We start from the raw sequence: 27,488 nt of genomic DNA on the forward strand, positions 1-27,488 counted from the left end.
ATTTTAGCTACTGCTAAATACAAATTGTTAAAACTTGATTCACTTGGAGATACTTATCATTCTAGAACAGTGTTCCCAACTTACAGTTGGGAGAAGTGAAACAGGGCAGGAACCCCTCATAGGGGCCTGTGAGTACCACCCCAACAACGAGCATGAAAATAAAGGAAAATCTTGAGTTCCTTCAAGGGTAATTCCAGGCACCTAGCTATCCCTAAGAAGTAAATAAACAACTTGATAAGCGGAAAGGTAATAGTAGCTTGAAACAATAGCCAAGGAGTTAGAATCACCAGAATGTTTGGTTCCCTCTAGAAACTAAAGATAACATCTTAACATGTATACCTGAGTTGTTTTTCAGCCACCTGGACCCCCACCAAATGGATCTGCTGGCACTGAGACCTCAGATAAGGGGGAGCTGAGGATTGCACTCTGACCTTTCTTCTAAATTTCTTCCTGAGGGGCCTGGAGAAAGTCTCACCCACAAGCCAGAGCTAACATTCTTTACTGCTGACTTCACAATTTTAAACAAAGCTTCTCTTCCTTAACCAATTGCAAATCAGAAAATATTTGAACCTACCTATGACCTGTGGGCCCCTCCACTTCAAGATGTCCTACCATTTTAGGTCAAACTAATGTATAGCCTCTGTATATTGATTTATGCCTTTACCTGTAACTTCTGCCTTCCTGCCTTTAAAAACCCTTACCTGTAAGTGTAAGGTTCTTGTATCGTCTCCACCCTGAGAGCACGCCAACAGGCAACACGAGGCGGTGTGGAGCAACATGCTGTTTTAATGAGGGCCTGGGTGCAGGCGGGCCCCAAGTGAGGACTGGGCAAAGGTTTTATAGTCTCCTGTAAACAGTAAGTGTCACAGTCCGATGTAACTGCTACGTTGTACCCGGATGGCCTTTTTCTGGATCTTCGTGTCTTCCGGCCAGGGTAGGTGTCTTCCCCCGGCTCTCTTCCTGCTTCTGCTATCCTGACGGCGCACCCTGCTGGCGCAAGTTGCGCCTTGGGACTGGGCCTGAAAAGGGAGGAGTTATTCATCTTAAGCTTTCAGGCCTGGGGAGAATCTTACAGTAAGCCCTCTGGGAGTTTGAGTCTTAAGCATGAACTGCCTGATTCTCCTTGCTTGGCACTCTGCAAATAAACACTTTCCTTTCTCCTGCTGCAAACCTCAGTGTGGATATCTGGTCTTCCTGCGCTGGGTGAACAGCGGTTTGATACCAGAAGCTCCAGAGAAACTGCAACTAAATTCTTAGGTGCATCTAGTACTATCTGTTAACTAAATGAATAATATAGTTTGCTCACAAAAGTATTCCTATTTAAAAAATATATATGTGTGTGTTTTGTGACTAATAAAATACCAAGTCAGGTACAGTGTTACTGAATTCATAGTTGCTTTTTGTCACTATGTATTTTCATTGTCAACATACACATAAATGTAACTATTATCATGCAACATTCCTTCAGTTTATTTTTTCCATCTTATAATTTTCAAACAGACTAGGAAACACTACCCCCAAAATATCAAATTACTATCAGCATAATTTCCTAATAAACCTGTTCACCATGCTCATCTCAGAGTTCTGGGTGAAGTGATTTCTAGTTGCAACACAGTACATATGGACTTAAAAAGTTTGTAAATAAAACCATAAAAGAAAAAATATAAACTAATGATTATTTAATTTTTAGTGAAAGGAATAGACTTGATGAATGTAAAGGAAAAAATATGACTATGCTACCCAATAAAATGCCAATAGTCTTTGAAGCAGGTTTCTAAAATCCTAGCAACTCCTTGGAATTCACAATTCAGTGACCCAATATTTGAAGAAAGAAAAAACAAGGAAATGAACAACATGCTAGCATATCACTCCTTCCATAATTGTTGCTCATGCACACCAGAGCACGGATGAAGTTGAATGCACAACTCTTTTATGTTTAAATTGATAAAGGTAAAACTAAAGAGAGAAAGGGCTAATTAAGCATGTTCTTCAGCATCTTCCAAACTGAAAAAAAAATTACAAATAAGAAGTAAATTTTGAAAAATGAAAACTAACTTCTTTGGCAGAGAAATAATTAAATATTGAGCTGTTCCTAAAGGATTGTTTTAGAAAACTCCAAATTTTTACTCTTAATTTTTACTCTCCTTAATTCTCACATAATTTTTCAGTACAATATTGTAAGACAGGCAAAATATTACTTACACGTGTTTATAAGAAATAGAAAACTTGAGTCGCAGAGGGTTTGATCACATGATTCCCCAGTTGCCCAAATCATCCTTTCTTTGAAGCTCATTGGTGATAAGGGAGATAAAAATAGTTTAAAATTCCACCCTGCTTATGGGATTTTTTTTTAATATTAAGCAATCCCTCAAATTCCCATTTAGCTGTAACCCCCAGGGCAGTCTATTTAAGTTAAAAACACACACATACACAAAAAACAGGCAGAAGCAGTCAAGTGGAAAAACAAGGAATAAGAGTATTGAGACTACTATATACTATTTTTTTAGCAAATCACTTCAACTCTCTGGGTCTCATGTACCCAGCTGTAAAATGCAGAAGTAGGATTGCTAAAAATCTATGATTCTACAGTCAACAAAGCATAGGAGGTCTCTTCCCTTGTAGCTAGAGATGTGGTAAGGGCAGAGTCTCCCTAACCGGAACACTGCCCAGCTCACATAATTTCACTCCCTCAGGCTAAGCCTGTCAGCATGTCTTCTGGGAAACAAAGAGAGAACTCTGATGAAATTAGGGCAACTAATACCCAAGGGACAATTACAATAAAGTGATTATGCTCTACAATTACCGGCTTTTAGTTTTCTCAAAGACTTCAGGTTTATATATGCTGAATCTCCTTTGGAGAGATCCATGATGTCTCGAAGCAACATAGCTAAATTCCTTTTCATCTAAAAGTCATACCTTTTGACAGATGCTATCATGGAAGGAAAGAAACAGCACATTCTGTACCAGCTGCAATTACAGTTGAAGCATTAAAAAAGAAATGTTAGAGGTGGTGGTGCCATCTAGCTGCTGTAATGGTGAGACTTAACCTATTTTTATAAACTCCTGCAGGAAAGCACATATTCTGATCATTTTCTATAGGCAATGAAAGGCATAATCTTTCTTTCTGTGTCATATCTCCACGTAGAAAAGTAAACAGAGGCTCAGAGAGGTCAGTCAGCTAGTCAGCTAGTCAGTAGTAGAACCAGGATCAGAGCCAGGTTCTTTTGATTCCTCTTTCCACTTCCTCACCACTAATGAAAGACAGGTCCCTAATCTTCAAAGCAAGTTCTGCTTTCACATCGTCTCTCCACACAGCAAATAAATCACTACATTACAAAAGTATTCTCCCCTTCTTCCACATGAAGGAAAATGATTTACTAGTCACCCTCTGAGAACCTATTTCTAAGAAGATCCCCTAAAAAGGAGTCAAAGGTATCTGAAAACTTCCAAAATTAGTAACTAGGCAGTTTTGTTTTCCACTTGGAAATCCCTATAACCAGGTTCCAAAACCACCACAAAGCTTGGCCCTGTCACACCAGTATTGTAGATTTCCTCCCTGCTAACATGTAGGAGGACTGACCACACTAAAGTAGAAACATAATCTTTCTCTTTTTCTTCTAGTCACACTTGTATTGCTGTCCCCCAACAAAGGCATTGTCAGAAATGGAAGAAAATGGATTCAATGTCACTAGCCCCTGAGGCCCTCTCCCCAACCTTGCACCCACAAAGAAACCACTCTCCTTGAACAGAGCAGCACTTCTAAGAAAGTTCCCCAACAAATATATACCTGCATTCATACACGCATATCACCACCACTTTGCTTGAAACCCAGGATATTTTTTTAGTTACAAGAGTAATTTTTTTGTAACTTTATTGTAACAGTTTAACCAATATAGAAGAGTTTAAAGAAAAAAACAGTTTCTAGCTTCCCTACTCAATCCCATTTTCTTGGCAAAATCACCATTAATAATTTGGTGTATAGATTCTTTATATTTTTTATGTTTTATGTTTATGTAAATATATGTAAAGTATATATATTTATACTGTTTTCTTTTTCTTTTTTTTTTTTTTTTTTTTTTTTTTTTTTTGAGATGGAATCCTGGGTCTGTTGCCCAGGCTGGAATGCAGTGGCATGGTCTCAGCTCACTGCAACCTCTGCCTCCTGCGTTCAAGTAATTCTCCTGCCTCCGCCTCTGGAGTAGCTGGAACTATAAGTCCACGCCACCATCCCCGGTTAATTTTTATATTTTTGTAGAGATGAGGTTTCACCATGTTGGCCAGGCTGGTCTCAAACTCCTCACATCAAGTGATCCACCCACCTTGGCCTCCCAAAGCCCTGGGATTACAGGCATGAGTCACTGCACCCAGCCTATAGAGGTTGTTTGTTTGTTTGGTTGTTTTGTGTGAAATTAGGCTAAGCATTTTACTCTAAAATTTGCTTTTTTTTTCCATTTATCTTTCTGGATATCCTTCCATGTTGATATATATAGCCTTAACTCATATGTTTTAACAGCCAAATATGGCCAGGCACGGTGGCTTGCTCTTGTAATCCCAACACTTTGGGAGGCCAACATGGGAAGATTGCTTGAGCCTAGGAGTTTGCAACCTGCCTGGGCAACATGGGGAGAACCCGTCTCTATAAAAAAAAAAAGAAAATTTAATTAGCTGGGCATAGTGGCATGTGCCTGTGGTCCCAGCTGCTGGGGAGGCTGAGGTGAGCTTGAGCCCAGGAGGTTGAAGCTACAGTGAGCCTTATTCATGCCACTGCACTTCAGTCTGGGCAACAGAGTGAGATCCTGTCTCAAAAATAAACAAAAAAATAGCCAAATATAGTCCACAATGGAGCTATGCAACACTTTTTAACCATAATGTACAGAATGGACTTTCAAGTTGTTTCTAGTTTATTTTTTTTTCTTTTTTTTTTAAATCATGAAGGACATTGTTATAAACATTCCCATATACGTCCGTTCTTGTTTTCTGGAGTTCTTATTTCTATAAGATAGATTCATAAAAAGTGGCATTCCAGTTATTAACTGTTAGATAACAAACCACACCAAAAAAAGCTTATGAATTTAAAATTGGGGCAATGCTTAGCACGACAACTCATGCAGCTTCGGCTAGGGTAGCTCAAATGCGGTTAGAGGATTCATTTCTAAGAGAGCTCACTCACACCACAAGTTGTTGCTGGCTATTGGTGGGAGCTGTTAACAAAGGACTTCAAATCCTTTCCACTTAGACCTCTCCATGGACTGCTTAGGCTTCCTCACAGCATGGCAGCTGGTTCTAGAATCAAATGTTCAAGAGAGAGAAAATGGAAACTGCTAATCTCCTAAGGTCTGGTCCTGGAAACTGGCAGTGTCCTTTCAACCATATTTTATTGGTCAGTCCACCAATAAAATAGAGCCCACCTAGATTCAAGAGGATTGGACATAAACCTATCAATAGGAGGAGTAGCAAAATCATATGCAGCCAACTTTAATCTATAAGTAAGATTGCTGAGTAAAATTATCCTGCACATTTTTAGTATGAATAAATATCGCCAGATCCTTTTCCAAAAAGGGTTAATTTATACATTCAGCAAATATTTGAGGGATATTAATTGTTTGGCACTGTTCCAGATATAGAATAGAGCAACGAGCAAAAGAAACAAAAACTTTTGCTCTGATATAGCTTAAATTTAGAGGTTGTAGATAGATAATCAATCAATCAATCATATGTCAGATGGTGATAAATGACATGAGAAAAACAGAGCAGAGAGGGGATGAGGGAGTATCTGGGAGGAGAGGGTGAAATTTTAAATAGAATAGGTAGGGAAGGTTTCACTTTCAACGTAACAAAAAAAGGTAAGTGCAAGCCCTGAAGGGGTGCATGCTTGAGATGTTGAAAGCCAGGTGACAGGAGGAGAGTGAGCACAGGAGAGAAAGATTGAGAGGTAAAAATGTGTGGGCCAGATTGTGTTGGGGTAATTCATCCTCCCATAACCCTGTCTACTAGTGATATATCCTACAAGCATATATTTATTGGACATCTGTATATTCTCTTCTGTGAATTACCCTCAGGATAAAGTAAAATAATGAGACATATGCCCTCAAGGTGAACCCTTTATTGGAAACTAATGAAATGGTTTGTATGAGGATGCTGAAAGAAAAAGATTCAATGCAGGCTACAAAGAAGAGCGCCTGAAGGATGCTGCCCAAAGGCTTAGGTTTGAAATGTTAATTGTAGTGCTGTAGAGGGTGGGAGGACAGCCCTGGTCGCAGTATGTAAGGGCATGAGACATCCTGGGGTAAGGCATATCAGAAGGTAAAAGGGACCAAAAAAAACAGAACAGTGACAGCCAGACCAGAAAAGAAACTTCATCTTCTTTAGCACTTTTTTTATTAGGAACAGCCTAATAAAAACTTCAACTAGCAAAATTAAAGATGACTATTTTAATTAGTTTTCTAATTCTGCAATAGTTTTATAATTGTTTTCCAAAGGAAGCCTTCAGCATTGCCACATGCCTTCTTTACTCATAGGAAAAATCCTGTTCAACTTGCTATGATTAAAAATGTCTATTATTTCTTAGCATTCAGAAAATGCTTTAAAAAAATGTCTTTGGGTTTTTCACAACAAATCCTCTTTTGCTAAAGTCTGTAACTCAGAAAAGATTCATTTTGGGAGGAAAGTCTACAGTAAATGCCCTTGGGTCAAAGGCCTCTGTCTAGTAGAGTTCTTCTAAATGAAATCCAGTGAAAGCATATTAGCAAGTTTCATAGTTTATCTATGGCTTTCCATCAATTGTCAGAAAATGGCATTTACATTCCTTAGTCAGTTTAACAAGTGCTTTATTGTTTAGTGATATTTGGACTTCTGACATCTTTAGACCCTTGAGGTTAAAGTCAATATACTTTAAACAAAACAGCATTTATTCAAGTCATTCAGGGCTTAAAAAGCATTTTTCTCCAAGGAAAGGGATATTAGTGGTCATCTCCCAACCTTTATCCATAGCATATTATAAATTATAGCTTGTAGAAAACCTTTTGACCAAATACCTTTCAATGGACTATCAGGCCTTTATCAGGAGACTTCTTTGAGAATTTTGTAAATCAGGAGCTTAAGAATTCTCATACTATTTCTAGTGGTGATAAGGTGGTGAGAAATACATAAGATTTTTCTGAAGTAAAGGACACTTCCTGAGAATATTATAGGCGCTCACAGAAGCAGAATTCGCCCAACTAGCCCTCCCAGGATCTTTTAATAAAATATTTCATTTGAGCTCTAAATGTGAGCCTACAAGCTTTAAAGCTGGGAAAGTAGGTTTTGTAGCCCCCAACCCTGAAGCTTGTGTGAACCCATACCCAAAAACACCCATACACACCCACATACATAAATGACTAGCAGAGTATTCTGTACTCTATTAAAACTCAAAAATTATTGTCCTTGTCCTATTTAATATATTTTATTAATTACATGTTTGAGGACCTAGAAGGCATGTCTATGTCTATGATAACAAGGATAAGAGAGTTTAAATAAAGAATCAAGTTTTAGTGAACCATGCGCTAAACCTGATATGATAACATTAAACATGGTTGAATGTAAAAGCCTGTAATTAGGTCCGAAATATCAACTGCAAATGTGGGGACTAGAGGAGACCTTGTTTAACATAATTCCTATGACAGAGGCATGTAGGTTAGTTAATTATAAACTTACTATATGAAACAATGTGATATGACTGCCAAAATAGGAAACAAATTCCAAGTTAGGCTTCATTAATAAAGAAGAATAGTGTCTTGATCCAGGAAGGTAATTTTCCTACTTAATGAGAACACATCTAGAGTGTTTTGTCTACTTCTTGTTGCCATATAAATAGGATATTGAAAACTAGTACCTATTCAGTTCCTGAAACGTACAGATCAGTTGTTTTCAAACTTCGCTGTACAACTAAAATCTCTTGGGAAGCCTTTCGAAATCCTGATGCGGAGGCTTCACCCTATACCAATTAACCAGAATCTCATAGGGTAGGCCCCAGGCAACAGTTGTTGTTTGTTTGTTTGTTTGTTTGTTTTTTAACTTCCAGCAAAGTTTGAAAATCAGGACATTAGACACAAATCTCTTTTTTTTCTTTTTTTTTGTGGAGATGGAGTATTGCTCTTGTTGCCCAGGCTGGAGTGCAGTGGCGCGATCTCGGCTCACCACAACCTCCACCGCCTGGCTTCAAGAGATTGTCCTGCTTCAGCCTCCCGAGTAGCTGGGATTACAGGCATGCGCCACCATGCCTCGCTAATTTTGTATTTTTAGTGGAGACGGGGTTTCTCCATGTTGATCAGGCTGGTCTTGAACTCCCGACTTCAGGTGATCCACCCGCCTTGGCCTCCTAAAGTGCTGGGGTTACAGGCGTGAGCCACCGTGCCCGGCCATAAACCTCTTCTATCTATCTCCTCTGGCCATTGTCTTTGTCTCTCCTTCTTCCCCACTGCCTCAAATTCCCTCAAATTCGCACCCCTCAAAGTTTTTCCAGAATGACCTCAGTAGCCTACTTAGGCTCCCAGATTGCAGATTGCTTTACTTTAACCCACTCTCCCTTTACCTGCTGCCAAGGTGATCAGACTAGCATGCAAATACTATCAAGTCGCTCCCATACTCATAATACTTCGATGGCTACCCACAGTAGTCAGCATAAAGCTCAAATTCCATGAAGCGTACAAGACTCTTTATGATCTGGGCCTTATCTATAACCTATAAATCCTTCTCAAGCCTTCTCTTCTATCACTGCACCATACACTGTTTTCATTCTTGCCATGCTTCACATGAATAGGTCGCGCTATTTCATATTTCTGTGCCTTTGCTATTACTCAGTCCATATATCTCTTTTCCTTCAAGTCTCAATTTAGTTAAATCTTTAAGAAAACAAAATGTCTTTGATGCCTCTACTATGTGTTCTATAGAATTTAGTATATACTTCTAATTAGCGTCAATCACACTAAATTCTTATGTTTCATTTATCTTTCTCATTATACTCTAAACTTTCTCGTTTAGTGTCTAATTCTTATTGGTCTTTGTAATCTCGGTGGGTAGCACAATGCCCGGCACAATATGACTATCAAAAAGACTCTTGTAGATGGAAAAAAATAAATGAACAGCGATAGACCTGAAAGTCATGTTGTATGAACTGACCATGGACATCTGCTCTACAAGAAAAAGGATGTTACCATTTTAAACATGTAAAACAAAAAGACATTCCAGTTGATTACAGAAAATCATCTAGAAGAAACGAGTAGATACTATAGGAGACATATTTTTGCTCACTGTATAATTAGAACTTTTACAAATGGGATGATTCCCGTGAGGTAGGATACTGAATTCAATAGAGCTGTTCAAGCAGTCTGAATGCATTTCTTCACTGAATGGGGAATAGAGGGATGGATAAAGAATTTCTAAAATTCCTTCCAACTCTAAGACTCTTCCATTTTAAAATGAACATTTAGTAAACAAATCAACTGACTTTCAGAAAATATTGGTTTTAGTTACAGAAACTATTGTCCAAGAAGAATGAAGACTAAAGCACAAAGAAGTTGGCTGTTTTTAAAAAGGCACCCTTATCATCTATCCGGAATTAAAATAAGGGCATTAACATACTTAGAGAAAGATACACTGCTATTTCAAGCTGTCACTAAATTTCCATAAATCGGGTAAAATTCTTAGAGGAAGTGGATCAGAGAAAACAAATAACTGCTGTTTATACCAACCTCCTACCCTAAACCCTGAAAACTCATGCAAAGATAATGACTAAGAGAATGAAAATAACAAATCAGATCAATTATATTACAACTCTTTTACTGTCCAAGAATAGCCCTCTCTTCCAGTGAAGGAAAACTCAATAAATTACATTTAGAAAGAGCAGCTCAATCACCCATGTAGCTTCTGGCTGCCACCAGAAAGATCAGAGGAAGTTATTATTAGAAACTTGGGAAAGACACATTAGAAACCACAGCAAAGGCCTTGGATATTTAAAAACTCCAATAGTTTCCATCTGTGTGTCAAGCCATAACCAAATTTGCCCAAACATTGGATATACTGGGGAAAAAGATAAATCAACATGCAAGATTAGTAAATAAGAGATACATGGAAATGGAGACCCCTAGCAAATGTAGTGGTAGATACTGAGGAATTAAAAGTGGGAGGTAAGGAAGAATATTTTTACTAGAAAAAATTGCACAGTTCATCTCTTTCTAAGCTAAAATGTCTGCATTTTACACAGAAATTGAAGAATTTTCCTGGCAAATAAAGCAAAGGAGGAGCTAAAATTAAAGAAGGACATTTCAAATAAAATTGTGGAAACATCCCTAAAGGCCCATGGAACATTTGTCAGAGGCCTCCAGATGAGCCTGTATCTCTCCACATGAGACCTTCATCTTGCCCTCACTTACATGGGCTTGTTACCAAGACCTAGAAGCTCTCTTTCAGGAAATTTTCTTCCCTAAATGTCAAAACTCCCACCTTCTTCTGAGAAGTGTCACATTCTTACAATTCACAAGACAGTGCTTATTGCAAAGCTTATCACATAGCCTATTCTCAGGTAAGGTTTATAGAATGAATGAATGAACAAACTCATCTAAGGTAAATGGATGTCACCAGATCCCAGTGGCCTTTCTTCTTACACAAATTTAAAATTATTTAGATACAAATATTTTGGAATTAAAATTAGTGTCCTTTAGCACACTACAGTTATGATACAGACCCTGGAATTATCTCTGTTGGCACATCTTTGTAAGTTACTTTCTGGGCAGGGCACAGCAGCTGACGACTGTAATCCCAGCACTTTGGGAGGTCAAGGGTGGATCACTTGAGATCAGGAGTTCGAGACCAACCTGGCCAACATGGGAAAACCTCCTCTCTGCCCAAAGAAAACCACAAAAATTAGCCAGGTGTGGTGGCGTGCACCTGTAATCCCAGCTACTCAGGAGGCTGAGGTGGGAGAATCACTTGAACCAGGGAGGTGGAGGTTGCAGTGACCCGAGATCACACCACTGCACTCCAGACTGGGTGATAGAGTGAGACTCTATCTCAAAAAAAAAAAAAAAAAAAAAAAAAAATTACTTTCTGATATAATTCAAAATAGAAGTCTTCCAAATAAAAAATTCTACTCTGTCTTCAAAATTGTTCCTGAATTTTGTTAAAAGTGCTCGTCTCAGCCGCCAAGCAAATTCCCTTTCACTTGAGATCATGCTAGTGAACCTGTGCATGCATGTTTTGTCAAATTATTTTTCCCTTGTTGAGATGATGAGTTTTCCTAATCCTTCCAAATGCTTTCACCTGGGCTTTTCCTAGGCTCAGTAACAAGCCCTTTTAATTTATCTGGCCTTAAATTCAGGTCATAGACTATGGCCATAAATGTACTTTTCCTCTAACAAATATAACTAACCTTTACAGGGTGTCTAATATTTTTATTAAATGAACAAATAGATTCTCAAAACCCAAGCCCCCCCCCAACCCCTCGTAGTAGCAGCGTATCACTAGACAAAATGCTACCTTTTCATATACTAACTCTCCTTTTTCTGAAATCACAACCAAAGCTAGATAGAGGACGTGGAATTCTTTTTAGGCTTACCAGCCTGGTTTCCATTATCTTCACATGTATTTTCTTTAGGGCCTGACTGTTTTAAAATCTTTTGTTATGGGGTTTGGAGTGCATCTTGAAATATAAATATTTATGGTGAATAAAAGCAAAGGCAAGTCATACAATTTTACAGCCAAAACTCCTCCCTGGACATTATAAGCTCATTTACTGCAAAGGAAGTTCTCCTTATTGGGAAGAAAGAAGCAAGGGGATGAAGCATATCACTAACATATTTCAGGATAAGCAGCCCAGCTCTGTATTATTCACAGCCAACTTGTGTTGCTGCTCAGAGACACCTAACTCCCCACAGGTAGTTTGCTAATGCCCTTCTTATCTTACCTTTTTCAGAGCTCTATAAGCCCCCAAACTGCAAGAGGATCCTAAGTTCATCGAAGATAAAATGGAAATCGTGAGCAACTGAACTTCAGAGCAGCAGCCCCTTTACTCTGTCCCACTCTAAGACATGCTTTAACCTCCGCCTTCAGCCACTGCCAAAGCCATTAAGTTAAACTTACACCATCCAGACAACCTTGCTCCCCAAGCAACTAGTCTGGACAACTGCGTCCTGTTCTGCCTCAGCAACCTCAGCTCCCAACATAACTCGTTAACCATTAAACTGTTCCTCTAATATCCCTTCAGGGGCCAAGTCCAGGCTGCAAGCAACGTAAATCCATTCTACTGGAAAGAGCTGTATACAACAGAATGAAAACTGGCTCGAGGTCAAGAAAACAAGGCTACAAAAGACAGAGTGATTACATTCATACATCATTTTTGCAGTTCTTTTCTGACTTTCCTCTCAAAATTCCAAAGAAGCATACTTTAAAACCATTCAAGTCCATGGTTTCCTTTATTCTTTCATTTAGAATCCTAGCTCTACACATTCAGAATCTATGACATGATTTTAAAATGCTAGATGAATATATATATGCATATATATGAGTATGTGTATATATATATATTTTTAATTCCAAATACATTTTACGAGATCCCAGATGTTTATTAAGACAGAAAGAAAAGTCTTCACGATTGCATATGTCAAATAAGTAAGTATTGACTTATGCTTAGCCAAAACTAAAGACAAGCCAAGATACATACACTGGGAAACTGCAGAGGATTTTCCTCTTATCAAGCAGATACAGATACAATCCTATCCAGATATAGAATGAAACTTCAAATATGTAATTATGTTTGAAGAACTGAGAGAACAAAATGCCCCAGGTACCTAAAAGAACCATCTATGCTTATTATCTGAGTTTCTCATCTGATTCTTCCCTCTAATTCAATCCATTTTTGCCTATCACCATTAAACTGTGACTCTGACCAGACAGGAGATAGGATATAAAGACCGTGCCCTCTCTCATTTTCCACCCTCTGATCTCCAGCTTATGCTTCCCATTGGCAAAGGAATCTGGCTAATGAGATGCAGAAAGCTTAGCTTCCCAGAGCAAAGAAGGTGAAGGAGTGTGCAGAGTAGACTTTGTGAGCAAATAGAGAAGAGCTAACACATATCCCTGGCAATGCTTCATGGAATTGTGGAGCTGATAAAATAAGATGATACACATGAAGGTGTCCAGCATAATGCCTGCTACACAGAAAGCACTTAGTATACATGAGTTTCCATTCCCCCTAGCCTTGCAGGGCTTTCATGCCACCAAGTGTAAATTGAGGGAGTGGAATTCAGAGGGAGCTATATGGTTCCTTCAAACTCTGATTTCTACAACTATGTCCCAACTCCTCTTTTATAAAATAAAACCCTCATCTTGAGAAAGTTTATCCTGTGGCTCATCAAGAGTATTCATTTTGCTGTTTAAGAGTATTGAGAAAGCATCCTCCAAATACGGTTTTTCTCCAGACTTAACAGAAAGCACATCTTTAGAAACCAAGAGGGAAAAATTAGGATTGTGGTAGATATACAGATAATTCAGCAAAAATATCCAGATGAAAAGTATTGCTCAAAAAATCTTTCCCCATTCCACCTAAGCCTCCCTTGCCCTCAGCAATGTGCCTTAACTCTAATGCACTAACATAAGCTAAATAACACAATGACTGAATCACAATGATTCATCCTAAGTGCATGGACATGTATCTAGAATAGCACGATTACATTTATTCCAGTCAAATAATTTGAGATCAGAAAACTAAAAGGGAGAGCAAGTTCAAATGCTGATGAGTAGGATGAAAAGCAGAAGACACAAAGAGAAAAGTTTTTTTTTTTTTGAGACTGAGTCTTGCTCTGTCGCCCAGGCTGGAGTGCAGTGGCGTGATCTTGGCTCACTGCAAGCTCCGCCTCCCGGGTTCACGCCATTTTCCTGCCTCAGTCTCCCTAGTAGCTGGGACTACAGGCACCCGCCACGACGCCCGGCTAATTTTTTGTATTTTTAGTAGAGACGGAGTTTCACCGTGTTAGCCAGGATGGTCTCGATCTCCTGACCTCATGATCCACCCGCCTCGGCCTCTCAAAGTGCTGGGATTACAGGTGTGAGCCACCACGCCCGGCCGAGAAAAGTTTTTATCCTGAGCTTTGATTGAGAGATATTTTTTCCCAAATCAGATTTTTCCTCCTCTGTATATTTGTGCTCCATTCTTAAACTGTCCTGAATGGTCTTTTAAGACATGTTTGTTCTCATAGTTTACAGTGTTAACCAAGCATACTTCTTTGCAAATGCCGTTCCTTCTGGAAAATGCTCTCTTCAACACCCCACTCCTGCCACTCCCCCAAATACCCACAAATCTAGCTGTCTTACTTGTTCAAATCTCTGCTGAAACATCATCTTATCAGATAGGTCTTTCCTGACCACTATCCAAATAATAGCTCCACCCCGTCACTCTCTTTCTCTCTGGCCTTAATTTTTCCCAGAAGCATTTATTACCCATGACATATTATGTATTTTCATTTGTCTGTTTCTAACTAATTAAGTCCCTATGAAATCAGAGACTATGTCTATTTAGTTCCTAATAGCCTATACCAGTTTCAATAAATGATGAATATGCAAAAAGCATTTGTTCTTGGCTGAAGATAGGCAAGGGATACAATGGACAAAGGATTCTGTACTTTGGGTTGCAAAGTAACTACAAGACATGTGATTTATTTTATCTTTAACACATTCACAACTAAATCTACATATCCAAATTTGTATTGTCCTGTTGAAGGTCTTCCACTTTGGTATCTATTCACTTACTCTCGTTAAGTTGCCATTACTTAAAATTTCTCGGAGTTCCATTTCATTATTGACATCAGCTCAAATTATTTTGAGTAGCCTCAGTTGTAGCAAATATAAATGAATCTAATTTCCTTAAATAACCCCAAATCACTCAGAATAAGGAATGGCAAGTGGAGCGAATAAGCAGGCTGAGTGATACCAGTTGTGGTCAAATATTAAGGATGACTATAAGGTAGTAAGAGCTCAGTTATTCAGAAACTGGACTAAAGACAATCACCCACACAAAATTAGTCACCAATGTTTTTGCACAGAGGCCAAATCATCACAATAAATGCACCATCTTCAAGTTAGCATTCTGAGAGAAAACTGCCATTTTAATGCAAAAATTCTAATCATAACTTTAAAACTCAGCTCATTACCTCCAGTTCATATAGGAGTCTCAGATTTTTTTCTCTAAAGAGTTCAATGGGAGTTTAAAATAAATAGTTTACACGAATTTCAAATCCTTGAACTCTTAGAGGACATATTTTAAAATGTACATCCTCACACTGTGTTTTCAATTTATAAGACATTATTTTCCTTCTTCCTAGAAGCCTAAAGCCATGTCAGGAGACTCATGATTAGGTACTGCAGTGAGAACTATCACAGGAAAACATGTCCAACAAAATGATCTCTCGTGTTTATAGAAATTCACAGTTTACACAGGAACTAATAAAATGAACAAAAAGGAAGATTTCCTGACCCAATAAGGTTTCTGGGAAATATCAGCACTTTGTAGGAACCAAGCCAAAATGAGGCATTTCAGCCAGTCGCAAATACACACCATGTTTACCACAAATCTGAGACAAAGCTTAGAATAGCTTGAAACTTGAAAAGTACATTAGGTAATATATATAAAATTCTTGGCTGGGTTGTTAAATACATCATGGAAACACGAAGATCCAGTAATGTTTCTAGGAAGTAGACTCATGGGATTAAGAGATCACCTGGTCTTTCTTCCTCAAATTTACCACCAAACATAAACATGCCCGTTGGGGGTAGACAGGCCCCCTTGAAGATAACTCCCATTAAAGAGATACTTTATAAAACAGGCCTTTTGGAGTTTGAGGTAGGCCAGATAATGCCCCAACAAAGATATCAAATTGTAATTTCTAGAACCTGTAAATGTTATCTGTTAAGTGTTAAGTTAAATAAGAAGGAAGCCATTAGCCAGAGGCTCTCTCCATACTTTGAGTTCCTACATAACAAACTATAACCTAACTCAGTAGTAAACAAACCAAAACGTAATTAAGAGTATATTTTGTAACAAATAGCCATTTTATCCAATCACAAACAGCGAAGCTTCAGTCAATCACAGGTAGCCAACTAATTAGACCATATCCGTTAACACAAATGCCTCATCACACCATGCCCAAATAAGGCAAACATCTAGCTAAAGCCAATCAGGTGATTTCTCCACTTTGGTCCCATGTTAAGCCTATAAAAGCTTCCTGCTCATACAGATGGGTGGAGCTCTTTGAACCTCTGCCAATTCTGAGAAGTGCCCAATTCATGAATCACTATTTGCTCAAATAAACTGCATTATATTTGTCTGAAGATTTTCTTTTAACATGAAGCAAAAGGGGTATTGCAGGTGTGATTATGTTGAGGATCTTCAGATGGTAAGATTATCTAGGTGGGCCTTAAATGCAATCACGTGTATCCTTACAAGAGTGAGCAGAAGGAGATTTAACAAAGACACACACAGAAGGGAAAGAGGCAATATGACTATGGAGGCAAAGATGACTGGAGTGATACAGCTAACAAGCCAAGGAATGCTGGCAGGAAGTCAATGTGGCGATTCCTCAGGGATCTAGAACTAGAAATACCATTTGACCCAGCCATCCCATTACTGGGTATATACCCAAAGCATTATAAATCATGCTGCTATAAAGACACATGCACATGTATGTTTATTGCGGCACTATTCACGATAGCAAAGACTTGGAACCAACCCAAATGTCCAACAATGATAGACTGGATTAAGAAAATGTGGCACATATACACCACGGAATACTATGCAGCCATAAAAAATGATGAGTTCATGTCCTTTGTAGGGACATGGATGAAGCTGGAAACCATCATTCTCAGCAAACTATCACAAGGACAAAAAACCAAACACTGCATGTTCTCACTCAGGTGGGAACTGAACAATGAGAACACATGGACACAGGAAGGGGAACATCACACTCCGGGACTGTTGTGGGGTGGGGGGAAGGGGGAGGGATAGCATTAGGAGATATACCTAATGCTAAATGACGAGTTAATGGGTGCAGCACACCAACATGGCACATGTACACATATGTAACAAACCTGCACATTGTGCACATGTACCCTAAAACTTAAAGTATAATAATAATAAAATTTAAAAAAAAAAAGAAGTTGGATAAAGCCAGTAACAGATTTTTCACCCAGAGCCTGTGGAGGGAGTATGGCTCTGTCACCACCTTAATTTCAGCCCAGTGAAACTGATTTCAGACTGCTGGATTCCAAAATGGTGAGAGAGTAAGTCTCTGTTGGTTTAAGCCACCTAGTCTGTAATAATTTGTTATCCTTGCTTTAGGAAATTAATGTAGATTTCTTCCATTAACCCCACCCTCATTTTTTCTTTTCCTTAAAAGGGGAAGTTTTATTGAGATGTAATTCACATATCATTTAGTTCACTCATAAAATGTGTAAGTCAGTAGTTTTTAGTGTATTTCCAGAATTGTGCAACCATCACCACAATCAATTTTAGAGCATTTCATCACCTCACAAAGACACTCCATACCCACTCACTATTTCTCCACAACCCTCAGGCCTAGGCAACCACTAATCTACTTCACAGAATCACGTATTCTGGACACTTGCTCTAAATGCAATAATACAATATGTGGTTTTATGACCGGCTTATTTTACTTAGCACAATTTTTTCAAGATTTATTCATGTCGTAGCATGTATAAATGCTTCACTCTTTTTTATTGCCAAATAATATTGTATTGTGTGAGTATACCAGCCTGTATTTATACACTCATCAATTGATGGACTTTGTGTTGTCATTTTTGGCTATTATGAATAATGCTAACATAAATAACATTCATGTACATGTTTTTGTGTGAACATATGCTTTCATTCCTCTTCAGTACATACATAGGAGGAGATTGCTGATTGTTTAACATTTTTTGGAACTGCCAAACTGTATTCCAAAGTGACTGTACTATTTTACATTCCCATCAACAGTATATGAGAGTTCTATTTTCTCTAAATTCTCACCAACACTTATTATGATGTGTCATTTTTTCATTATAACCGTCTACTGAGTATGTATTATGGTTTTTATTTGCATTTCCCTGCTGGCTAATCATGTTGACCATCTTTTCATGAGCTCATTGGCATTTCTCTATCTTTGGAGAAATGTCTATTCAGATCCTTTGCCCATTTTTATTTGAATTATTTGTCTTTTTATTATTGAGTTGTAAGAATTCTTTATATATTCTACATCCAAGTCCCTTAGCAGATACGTAGTTTGCAAATATCTCCTCCCTTTCTGTGGGTCATCATTTCACTTTTTTAAAGAACAAAAGCTTTTAATTACGATGAAGTTTAATTTATTTTCTTCTAAGAGTTTTATAGCTCTTATATTTATGTTTATTATCTACTTTGAGTTAATTTTTGTGTGTGGTGTAAGGTATTAAGGGTATGAAAAGACAAGCAACAGACTGGGAAACAATATTTCTGAACAACATTTCTAAAAAACAAAAAAACTTGTATCTAGAATATACAAAAAACTCACAAAACTCAGGTATAAGAAAATAATCTAAGTTTTAAAAATATCAAAAAAAAAAAAAATGTGAACAGACACTTCACCAAAAAAGTAATAGGGATGGCAAATATGAATATGAAAAAAAGTTCACCATCAAAGATCATTTAGGAAATGTAAAAAAAAGGCTGCAATTAGTGTCATTATTTACTTATTATAATAACTACAATTTAAAAAATCTGGCAATACCAACTGTTGGCAAGAATAAGAAACAAAAACAATATTCCCATTGGGAATGCAAGATGGTAGAGTCACTCTGGAGAAGAGTTTGACGGGTTCTTACAAACTGAAATGCACACTTACCATGTGACCAAGCAGTCTCATTCCTAAATATTTATCCTGAAATGAAAACCCATGTTCACATACACGAATTTTTGTACAGTCACATACATGAATTGCTATAATTGCTAAAACTTGGAAACAACCCAATTGTCTCTCAGTTGGAGACAAATTATTGATACACACAGTGGCATGGGTGAATCTCAAATGCATTTTGCTAAGTGAAATAAGCCAGCCTGAAAAGATTATATACTGCACAATTCTATTTATATGATATTCGGGAAAAGGCACAATGAGAGGGATGGAGAGCAGATAAGTGGTTGTCAAGAGTTAAGGTTGAAGGGATCACCATGTGGGAATTTCAGGGGAGGATGATCAGACTGTTTTGTGTCCTGTGGTTACACAATTTGATGCATTTGTCAAAACTCACAGAACTGTACACACACCCAAAAGTGAATTTTGCTGTATATAAATAAAAAACAAATCTTAAAAAGTGTGGGGGGCACAGAAGATTTGTGAAAATGTTTAAGAACACAAAGGATCAGCAGCAGCTCTGAATGTTTTTTTGTGAATCCAGTAACCTATGGATCTCTTCAGTTTAGCTCTTTATAATTTTTATGTTGCTTTAAAAGAACTATTTAATAACAATGTTATAGCTCTAGTTTTCATTTTATCCATGAATATAAAGAGGCATTGTGAAAAAAGGAAGGGTTCTTTTGCCTTATCTCAAACAAAGCCTGATGCAACAAAGCAATTTCCATGGTAATGACACTTTTTATTCAACATAAAGACAAATAACTGGATAAAAGTACATAGTTAGATGATGCAGAATGTGTGTATGCCTGAATTAAACCAGGCCTCTAGCCAGATGATCAGCCACATCTAAAAATTTCTTTATTTTTCTAAGAGCACTCAGTCTCTCCCTTTTGTGCTCATCTTCCCCAGTGAAAAATGGCAACCTAAAGGCCTTTCTCTAGCTGTCATTTGTTACTGAAAATACGATGAAGAGAGAAGTAGTCATCCAAAATGTCTAGTGTTGAGGAGGTCCCACCACTACCCCCTGTCTGAGCATTGAATGTGTATATGTGGGTGGTTTTTTAGGGTGAAGGATAATTAAAGATGAATAGTTAATGAATTAAGTACCACTCTGTTTATCTCTAAGAAATTGCAAATGACCTTATCATTGAACAGAATCTCAGAAACTATTTAATTCAGCACCTTGTTTAAGAGATGAAAAAGAAATGGGTTAGTAAGTGATCAGACAACTGGATTGTGGCAAAACCAGAACTGGAACTGCAATATTCTGACTCCTGATACTCTACTCATGGCCAGCTTCAGGGGCATGTGACCTGTAAAATCTCACAGGGCCTGGCGCTCAGAAGGGCCTCTCTCTTGGTTTAATGCTCTGCTGTACCTGTCTCGAAATTCTTGGTAATATTTGAAAAATGGACCCCGTATTTTCATTTTGCACTGGTCCCGCAAATTACACAGCTGATTCTGACTCTACCTTCTCAAACATTCTTTCATAGAAAGAAAACTTCATACTCTGGCCAATGGCATGAAGACAAATTCAAGAGATAAAGAAATTAAAAACAAACAAACAAAATAGGAAAAATTTATAGAAGAAAAAAATACTTCTTGTGCACCCTATAGAACATCAGTCACCATGTGACTGAAAAATGGCTTCATGGGAAATAATACAGATAGAACCCCAACAAGTTTCACCAGAGGTCAGCCCAAGCTCCCAATAAACCACTAGTAAGCAGTGATTGAGTGGGAAGAGGATGGGGTGCATCCAATCTAGCTGTACAATTTACCTGAACATCCTCTGATCAAAAAGGCCTTAATAGATCTGATTTGTCTTCTTATGCAGGAATCACACTAAACATCTCATCATATGGAAAAAAAATAATCTCTAGATAGGAGGCCCTCAGAAGGTGTTTATATGCTGAAGTATATACAGATTTGCCATTGGGGAATTTGGAGGTGTCTAATTGTGAGAAATGTTACACCAGGCAGTAATACCAATGAGGACGTTAGGGAAACCGAATCCTTTTGTCCATTAGTGGTGCATTTGACAGGAGGTGGAGACTCCCTGATCACGAATTACTTTCTTTTAACAAAAATTATATTTTTAGTGAAGCAATATTGAGAAAGATTAAAAATACCAATTCAACTCTTAAGTTTTACCACTCACAGTCTTATGACTGCCAAGTTATATAAGCCCTCTCAGTCTCTATTACTTTATCTGTAAAATAAGGACGATAAACCGACTCTAATTTGTTAGCTTGCAAGGACTTATTTTCCCCAAAGTTTGTTCCACAGAAGACAAGTTCTGGAGAATAGCAAAAGTAATCTGTGAGTCAAACAAGTTTAGAAAACAACGGGTGATACGGTTTGGCCGTGTCCCCATCTGAATCATATCACATACCACAGAGGAAAAGATTACTAAATTTGATTGTATTGAAAAGAGCATAAAAACAGGTACAAGGTGGGAGAAGGTATTAGCAACAGAGGACTTTTTATATTTAGGAACTCCAAATCAATTAAAAAAAAGAAACACTAATAGAATAGAAAAAGGCAAGAGGCTTGAACAGGAAAATCATGAAAGGGGAAATCCAAGTGATCAATAAATCTATGTGGATGTGTTCAATCTCATTTCTAATCAGACAAATACAAGTTAAAGACAGAATGAGATTCCTACTTTACTCCAAACTAATCAAGAAAATTAGAAAGTCTGAAAATACAATGTGTTGGGTAAGGAAATTGAGCAAATGGAAACTCTGGTACTGTGCTGCAAGGAGTATAGATTGGTAGAAACACAATGGAAAAGGAAGTGGGCATTATTTACTATAATTGAGTGTTTGCATATTCTATGATTCATCAAGTCTACTCCGGGGTACACTCCCTTGAGAAATTCTTACATATTTGCATCAAGATACATACACAAGAATGGTCCTAAAACTCTTGTCCCTAGCCATCCCAAACTGGAATTTTGGAAACAACAAAGTGTCCATCAACAGTAGGATGAATACATTTTGGTATGTATCTCCAAAGTAATACTACACAGCAATAAAAATAATTGAACTACATAGAACAAGATGGTCATCTCTTAAAAACAAACTATTCAGTGAAATAAGAAAATATGACAAAATAAATATAAATCCATTTCATATGGTTCAAAAATGAGCCCTATGCACTAGAGTACAGAGTTTAGTAATGCTTACCATTAAAGTAAACTTTTCAGACTATTTACTTATAAGCAGGTAGCAAATATTTTAAAAAAATTTTGAACACAAGGGAAAGGTAGAGATCTATTCAAACACTAATTCCTCATACGTACATTTTATAGGAAAGGAGACTGATGAGGTAGTTATTTTTAGTCCAGATATATAAAGAATGAAAGTTTGGTGAAAGATATTAATAGCAGATTTTTGACTGATAGTCAACTGAGAGCAAAACTGATGAGTGAGTACTTTCCAAAACAAATCTAAATCTCATTAAAGTTTATTGGAAAATTGTTCAGGCACTTTATGAGGGATGCTAATCTTCTCCCCAAAAGTGTTTGTAAATTAAATCACAGAGACGAGCTCTATTCCAGACCAGGCTCGGGCAACTTTTACAGTATGTAGTGCACAAAACTAAATAGCAAGCTGAAGAAATCATTGCCATAAGACTCAGGACAGTGGTTATTCGGAAGACAGAGGGAGGAGATGGGGATTGGGAAGAGACACGCAGGGTTTCTAGAGCCCCATCCACGTTTTCTCATGTAGTTACAGTTATACATGTGGCTTTATTTTCTTTATTCATTAAACTGTACATTTATTTTTGAGGTGCTTTTCTGTGTGTGTGTTATATTTCTTGACTTGAAAGGTAATAAAGGGCAGATGAAAATCTGAGCCACAGAGTGATTAAGTGATTTATATTTTTCACACTTGCATGACATATGTTACATGAGTGTAAAATTTATAGGGTGGAACCCTAGGATATAGTGAGCTTCTCTGGTACTTCAGAAAGCCTCACATTCTTCCCCCACCTCACAGTGACTGCTTCCTCCTCTATTCTCACAGAGCTCATTGTTAGACCTCTTACTGGCAGTTGACGATAAACTGCCTCACAACCATTCCTGTACTGTTATTGAATCTTTCTCATTCATATGCTTTGTCTTCCAGCTCACGGCTTGGCTCACAGTATCCTCCTGATACGCATTTATTACTAAAAAGCAATACAAAGTCTAAGTGTGAATCCCACATCAGAGTAGGTCAGGTTAAGGCAATCTTCCAGTATTTACCATCATTTCTAAAACACGTTTCTCTAGTCCAGGTCTGAGGGTTAGACATGAAGGCTCATGTCTCTCGCATTGGTCAGAAAACTCTCCTACTGTCTCTACAAACCAGTACACTCTTGGTGACATGAAAGCATTTGTTATCTAATTAGGTGTCAGCTTCTTTAGAGACTCATAAGGACTTTGAGGCTTAGAGCTTGCTGACCAACTCCTGTGCTGAAAAAAAAAAAAAAAAAAAGCAATAGCATGGGCAGTAATCTGATATAGAATGAGAACACAATTACCTTATTTGCTCTATCTTTGTGAGGGATGGACTTAATTCTGACCGTGAACTGCTTTCCTAATATGAATTCACTTTGCAGTTTCCATTCAAACCACAAAATTCAATCGTTCTTTGAACAAATATTGTTAAGTATCTACTACATGCATATTGCCATGCCAAGACACAATGATATAAGACATCCTGAATTTTCTTTTTAGAAACTCTCCGCCAAACACATTCTCATTTATTGATAGCTATTATCAAGGCAGAAATACATAAGTCATTAATTAGCAAAGAACCCTTCCCTTTGTAATAGGATGTTGTAACCAAGGTACCAAAATATAATAGCTATGACATTACAAGATAGAATGCCAGACCAAGATGCAAATTTCAGAAGTGGTAGTTGGAAGAAATAATTGCAAAACTCTCTAATCCCTTACTTTCATCCAGAGGATAAAAAACGGGAGAATAATACAGCTTGAGAAGAAAGATTTCCTCAGAGAATGTTATGCTATCTTTTTTTCTCCAAGAAAAGGCATAGAAGTAGTACTATCTCCTAAAATAAAGTCTAATGAAAGAGACTTTGAGGACATTACTTGGAGAATTTCTGACGGGGATTTCAATGGAGAAAATTATTGGTGTTTTATGAGTCTTTCCCTTCCCAATGGGGAATAGACTGCTTCCTTCTTGACCCCAGTCAAGAGAAATTAGGCTGCAAAGAGAGCACTCGGATAGCTTTTCATTAATCTTCTTCTGTTACAGGGGAACTCACTGAAATGGTGTCTGATCTTGCCTAAAAACTCTGAAAAGCAAGAGATAGGTTGGCTTGTGGCTTTGGCAGTCAGAAAGAAGTTGCTGCATTTCCTGTATTTTGCTGAGATGAAGATGAAGAAGGGATTCCCATGAAATGGATATGGAACAGTACACACAAGAGCCAGCAATTGAGGTCTGGTCAAAAGAGCTCCCTGGAAGAAACTGAAGACAAGGCCTCAGATTCCCAGGTAGCTTACCTATTTGTCTCTCTGTTTCTGCCCTTGTGTGTTTCACCACAGAAATCAAACATTTCTGCTAAAATGTAAGTCAAGCTCAGATTCCGCTCAAAACCCTCCAATGGCTTTCCGTGTCACAGGGGCAGAAAGCCAAGTCCCTACTATAACCCACAAGGCCTGCTTGATGCTACCATGCCTTCATCTCCTCTGTTCTGTGCGCTGCAGCTATGCTGGCCTCCTGCTTTTTCTCACACTCCTCAGAGCTACTGCACCTGAGATTCCCTCCATCTGGAAAGATTCAATGCCTTGGAGGCTTTAGTCACCTTCTTCATAAGGCCTTCCTTCTGAACTCCATTTGAAATTTCAACCCTTCTTCTTCCCCAAACTCTCCATTTCACCTTTCCTGGTTTTTTTTCTCTTTAGCTCTCATCACTGTTTAATTTGCTATATATACACATGTATATTTGTTTATGTATGTATGTATATTATATATGTACATATATTATATATGTGTATATTATGTACATATACTAAATATCTATAGTATAACTATATGTATGTGTGTATGTATGTGTTTATGTAAAATCTTCCCACTAGAAACACAATTTCCATTAAAATAATTTTTGTCTGTTTTGTTCACTGCTGTGTGTACTCAGGGCCTAAACCAGTGCCTGAAACAGAGTAGTTGCTCAACAAATATATGTTGACTAAATAAATGCACTTTAATAAAATGTTTGTGAATAACAATATTTCCTAGGTTGTTGTTCCAAAGAGGAGGCCAAAGGGGAAGAAACAGAAAACCCCAGGGGAAGAAACCAGTAAATCCACACACAAGTTTGCTCTACACAGTAAGACTCGAGCCTCTCGTTGCTTTGTCTTTCACATGCCCAGTGCAAAGATTTCAGGCAGTAATAGTTATGATCTATGTTTTTCCCTTTTGTTTCCCTTCTGTTCTTGGTATTTAATAAAAAAAATCTGCGACTCCATCATTAGTGCATCATAAATCACCCACGTTACACAGTCTGTTCAGGCAGCTCTGATAGGAACCTCCTGGGCTGGATGAGAACTCAAGCAAGCCAGGAAATATTTCAGTGGACATGAAAGCCAAGGGAAAAATCCTAGGGCATGAATCATGTGGGATTTCAATTTCCCTGATGCCAAGTATGATAACTATCATGGATTCCAAACAGTGTTGACAATACATGTTTTCTTTGACTGCAAAATTTCATATAAATGTGTTCCTACCCTTAAAAATCCTGGGTCCAGAATTCAATTGTTATAGGAAGCAAAAGTTGCCAGCTGGCAGAGGAATGAAGAGCAGGAAGACTGCAATGTTAGAGATGCCTTCTTACCTCCCCTTCAGTGTGACTTCTACAGTTTCTTTCAAGATAGCCAAGAAACTCCAATGATTTAAGAAAAAAAGAAGAAAAAATATTAAAATTAGGTGAAGAATGTATAAAAAAATCTCAGATCCAAATAAACTGGTTAAAACACAAACACTTGTGCATACACATGAACATGCATGCACACACATGACCACATGTGGCATACATACTCACATGCACATTCACAGGCACCTTCTGAGGACCTCTCATTCCAATAGGTCACAAGAGAATCACAGCCCTAAACCTCTTAGGCTCTTTCAAATGTCATAGTCTATTATACATAAGAGTTCATTCATTCTACCATACACGCCTCTCAACCTACTTCTGCATGATGAGGACTGCAGAAGGTTGAAGTTACAAATGAAGGTGGTGGAGGCTTTCTTAAAGCCTTCTGTTCATGTTTTTATCCAGATAACTCCTTTAATCCAAAAATGTCTCCACTCATCATCAGCTATGAAAACTCTATCCATTCTGCAGGCTCTAGTTTCTTTGGTTGTTTTGATTTTTTCTTGTTGTTGTTTTGTTGTTTTGTTTTGTTTTATTTTTTGAGACAGAGTCTTGCTCTGTCACCCAGGCTGGAGTGCGGTGGCACAATCTCAGCTCACTGCAACCTCTGCCTCCCGGGCTCAAGTGATCCTCCTGCCTCAGCCTCCCAAGTACCTGGGACCACAAGTGCACACCATCATACCCAGCTAATTTTTTGTATTTTTGGTAGAGATAGGGTTTCACTATGTTGCCCAGGTTGGTCTCAAACTCCTGAGCTCAAGCAGTCCACCTGCCTTGGCCTCCCAAAATGCTGGGATTACAGGTGTGAGTCACTATGCCCGGCCCCAGGTTCTAGTTTTGATTTTCTTCCTTCAATATAATTGGAGATATACCTCCACCCAGCTATTTTCACAGAAAGCCTCTGAAATCAAAGAACACATCCCTTTTGCACAACTGCAGAGTCAAATGTTAACCAGCTCAATGTTTCACACTGTGCTCCAAAGAAAAATGTTTTGTGATTCTTTAAAAAACCGAAACCAAACCAAACAAACAAAAACAAAATAGACTCCCTGGCCAAACAGTGTTAGAAAACCCTATACACTCTGTCCTTTTCTTGGAGATTCACAATCTATATTAGCATAGTAAAGGCCCTGAAAATCCTGCAATGAAGAAATGTGATTAACTTGGTTTAACCCAGTATTTTCCAAAGTTGTTTGACCAAATTTTCCAGTTTTCGTGTATCAATAAACCTTTCTCGGAAAGCTAGTTTTACATGGAACACAGTGTAGGAAACACTGATCTAATATAACTCCCTCAAGGGAAGAGATGATGAAATTGAGGTCTGGAGAAGTAAAATAACTGAATGAAGACCATAAGCTACTTTGTCAAGGAGCCAGTAGTACACCTCAGGTCTCTTGTCTTCCAACCCAATGCTCCTTCATGATACCACCATGATAAAATTATATTATGGTATGAAATTATAGGCTTATAACTTTTATTTTATGTCTCACCAAACTTCTTGGACATTGAAATCTTTTTGGTGGTATTTTCCTTTGAGAGAAAATGTCTCATAAGCACAAAATAGAGAAAGCCATTTTTTAGTTCAATAAAACATTTTGATATATACCAAAAAAAAGTAGTCAGCAAATCTAATCTGTATAGTCCTAAGAATCAGAATTCATATTAACAAGCTGAATTTACAGA

The sequence above is a fragment of the Pongo abelii genome, chromosome 4, assembly GCF_028885655.2.
Source record: "Pongo abelii isolate AG06213 chromosome 4, NHGRI_mPonAbe1-v2.0_pri, whole genome shotgun sequence".
In the NCBI taxonomy this organism is placed as follows: Eukaryota; Metazoa; Chordata; class Mammalia; order Primates; family Hominidae; genus Pongo; species Pongo abelii.